Source organism: Arachis hypogaea, chromosome 13, assembly GCF_003086295.3.
Source record: "Arachis hypogaea cultivar Tifrunner chromosome 13, arahy.Tifrunner.gnm2.J5K5, whole genome shotgun sequence".
Classification (NCBI taxonomy): Eukaryota; Viridiplantae; Streptophyta; class Magnoliopsida; order Fabales; family Fabaceae; genus Arachis; species Arachis hypogaea.
Genome location: NC_092048.1, coordinates 65527041 through 65531226, shown reverse-complemented (window position 1 = coordinate 65531226; position 4186 = coordinate 65527041). Strand labels below are relative to the sequence as shown.

General features: G+C 35.0%; 1 non-coding gene across 1 annotated transcript; it reads right to left on the bottom strand.

Moving 5' to 3' along the window:
* Window positions 1–3604: 3604 nt before the first annotated feature.
* On the bottom strand, window positions 3605–3712 carry LOC112739797 (small nucleolar RNA R71). The gene has a single exon (XR_003170736.1). It is a non-coding gene; the product is annotated as a small nucleolar RNA R71 (small nucleolar RNA).
* Between the last annotated feature and the right edge of the window lie 474 nt (window positions 3713–4186).

Sequence of the window (4186 nt, the reverse complement as noted above, 5' to 3'; positions counted from 1 at the left end):
CCATGTTTATATTAGCCCTTCTTGTATCTTGTAATATCTCCTTGAATTCGGCCAGCTGTTTTGTTAGAAAATCTAATTGCTGATTAAATTCAGTAAGATGTTCTGCAGAACTGAGTTCAGCAGTTACTGTTTTAGCCTCTTCTTTCATGGAAGATTCACTGCTTAGGTACAGATGCTGATTTCTGGCAACTGTATCAATGAGCTCTTGAGCTTCTTCAATTGTCTTCCTCATATGTATAGACCCACCAGCTGAGTGGTCTAGAGAAGTCTGAGCTTTCTCTGTAAGCCTATAATAGAAGATGTCTAACTGCACCCATTCTGAAAACATTTCAGAGGGGCATTTTCTTAGCATCTCTCTGTATCTCTCCCAAGCATCATAAAGAGATTCATTATCTCCTTGTTTAAAGCCTTGGATGTCTAGCCTTAGCTGTGTCATCTGTTTGGGAGGGAAGTATTGATTCAGGAATTTTTCTGACAGCTGTTTTCATGTCCTTATGCTAGCCTTATGTTGGTTATTTAACCACCTCTTAGCTTGGTCTTTCACAGCAAATGGAAACAGTAATAATCTGTAGACATCCTGATCTACTTTCTTATCATGTACTTTGTCAGCAGTCTGTAAAAATTATGCCAGAAACTCTGTAGGTTCTTCCTGAGGAAGACCAAAATACTGGCAACTTTGCTGCACCATGATAATGAGCTGAGGATTCAACTCAAAGCTACTGACTCTAATGGAGGGTATACAGATACTACTCCCATATGGAGTAGTAGTGGGGTTGGCATATGACCCCAGAGTCCTTCTGGACTGTTCAATTCCACTTAGATCCATGATGGAGAAAAAGGAATTGATATGAATAGCAAAAAGAATATATTTTTATTTTTATTATTTTTTTTATAAAAAGGGAACGAATAAATAATAAAAGAAAAGAGAATAAAATAGTTTGAAATTAAATATAGAATTCGAAAATTAGGAACAAGAAATTTAAGACTAAAATAATTACTTAATTAAAAAGATTTGAAAAAATTTTGGATATGATTTTTGATAAAGATTTGAATTTTGAAATTTTAAAACTAAGATAAGATAAAATTAAAAATTTTAAAATAAAATCTGAATTTTTAAATGTAAAATTTGAAAAATCAATTAAAATAAAGGAAAATGATATTTTTGAATTCAATGAGGAAAGAGAAAAATAATAAAAAGACACAAAACTTAAAATTTTTAGATCTAATGCTCCTTATTTTCAAAAATTTTGGAGGGAAACACCAAGGAGCACCGAACTTAAAATTTTAAGATCAAAACACAATGAAAACTCAAGAACACATTGAAGACTCACAAGAACAACAAGAACATGAAGAAAGAACACCAAACTTAAAATTTTTAGAAAATCACAATAAAATTTTCGAAAATTATAGAAAGATCAACAAGAATACACCAAACTTAAGGTTTGGCACAAGATTTAATCAAAGAAAAATTATTTTTGAAAAAGATTTTAAAAAGAAGATACCCAATTACCAAGAACATAGACCAACGCTCTAGCCAATTGAGCTGTAAATGTAACACTTGTTTTGAAGAAGTATTTTTGATAACTAAGAATAAATTTCTTTTTTTGAAAGCTAATGTTTTGAAAAAGCACAAGAAAAACAAGAAAAGAAACAGAACAAGAAAAACTAAATATCAAACAAGAAAACTAAACAAGAACAACTTGAAGATCTAGGAAAAACAAAGGACACAAATTCGAAAATTTAAAGGAAAATATAAAATATGCAATTGACACCAAACTTAAAATGTAAAACTAAACTCAAACAGAAAAACTCAATTATTAGTAAAAAAAAATCAAATTTCGAAAAATTTTTGAAAAAGGAAATAAGGATTCTAAAGTTTTAACAAGAACAATAATAAAAGACTTAAAGATAAATCACAGATTAATAAAGAAAAATAAAATTTTTTGAAAGATTTTTGAAAAGAAAGTAAAAGACTCTGACTCAAAAGACAGAATTTTCCTAATCTAAGCAACAAGATAAACCGTTAGTTGTTCAAACTCGAACAATCCCTGGCAACGGCGCTAAAAACTTGGTGCACAAAATTGTGTATGTCAATGTCAATATTACTATTTCTCACAAATTCGCACAACTAACCAGCAAGTGCACTGGGTCGTCCAAGTAATACCTTACGTGAGTAAGGGTCGAATCCCACAGAGATTGTTAGTTTGAAGCAATCTATGGTTATCTTGTAACTCTTAGTCAGGATATCAATTATATTTAACAGTTTGAATTGCGAAAAATAAAAGAGCATGAAATAAATACTTGTTTTGCAGTAATAGAGAATATGTTGGAGTTTTGGAGATGCTTTGTCTTCTGAATTTCTGCTTTCTCCCTGTCTTCTTCTTCACGGACGCAAGGTTCCTCCTATGGCAAGCTGTGTGTTGGTGGATCACCGTTGTCACTGGCTACCATCCGTCTTCTCAGTGAAAAAGGTCCAGGTGCGCTGTCACCGCCCGGCTAATCATCTGTCGGTTCTCACTCATGCTGGAATAGGATCCATTGATATTTTTGCGTCTGTCACTGTGCCCAACCCTTGTGAGTTTGAAGCTCGTCACAGTCATTCAATCCCTAAATCCTACTCGGAATACCACAGACAAGGTTTATACTTTCCGGATTCTCAAGAATGCTGCCAATGGATTCTAGCTTATACCACGAAGATTCTGATTAAGGAATCCAAGAGATATTCATTCAATCGAAGGTAGAACGGAGGTGGTTGTCAGGCACGCGTTCATAAGTTGAGGATGGTGATGAGTGTCACGGATTATCACATCCATCATATTGAAGTGCGAATGAACATCTTAGATAGAAACAAGCATGTTTGAATAGAAAACAGAAATAGTTGAATTAATTCATCGAAACACAACAGAGCTCCTCACCCCCAACAATGGAGTTTAGAGACTCATGCCGTCAAAGAGTACAAAGTTCAGATCTAAAATGTCATGATGTGTGAAATAGACCTCTAAAAGTTGTTTAAATACTAAACTAGTAACCTAGGTTTACAGAAAATGACTAAACTATGATACATGGTGCAAAAATCCACTTCTGGGGCCCACTTGGTGTGTGCTGGGGCTGAGACTTAAGCTTCTCACGTGCCTAGGCTGTTTCTGGAGTTGAACGCCAGGTTGTAACCTGTTTCTGGCGTTCAACTCCTATTTGTAACCTGTTTCTGGCGTTTGACGCGAGACTGCAACATGGAACTGGCGTTGAACGCCAGTTTACATCGTCTATCCTTGAGCAAAGTATAGACTATTATATATTGCTGGAAAGCCCTGGATGTCTACTTTCCAACGGAATTGAGAGCGCGCCATTTGGAATTCTATTTTGAGTGCAGGGAGGTCAGAATCCAACAGCATCAGCAGTCCTTTTTCAGCCTGAATCAGATTTTTGCTCAGCTCCCTCAATTTCAGCCAAAAAATACCTGAAATTATAGAAAAACACACAAACTCATAGTAAAGTTCAGAAATGTGATTTTTAATTAAAAACTAATAAAAATATAATGAAAATAAATTAAATCATACTAAAAACAATGCCAAAAAGCGTATAAATTATCCACTCTTCACTTAGCAAGCTTAGAGTGGATGTTCAAACCTTCAAACAGAAGGAGGATGAATCCCTCTATGAAGCTTGGGAGAGATACAAGGAACTGACCAAAAAGTGTCCTTCTGACATGCTTTCAGAATAGACCATCCTGGATATATTCTATGATGGTCTGTCTGAATTATCTAAGATGTCATTGGACCATTCTACAGGTGGATCCATTCACCTAAAGAAAATGCCTGCAGAAGCTCAAGAACTCATTGACATGGTTGCAAATAACCAGTTCATGTACACTTCTGAAAGGAATCCTGTGAATAATGGGACGCCTCAAAGGAAGGAAGTTCTTGAAATTGATACTCTGAATGCCATATTGGCTCAGAATAAAATATTGACTCAACAAGTCAATATGATCTCTCAGAGTCTGAATGGATTGAAGGAATCATCCAACAGTACTAAAGAGGCCTCTTCTGAAGAAGAAGCTTATGATCCTGAGAACCCTGCAATAGCAGAGGTGAATTACATGGGTGAACCCTATAGAAATACCTATAATCCCTCATGGAGAAATCATCCAAATTTCTCATGGAAGGATCAACAAAAGCCTCAACAAGGC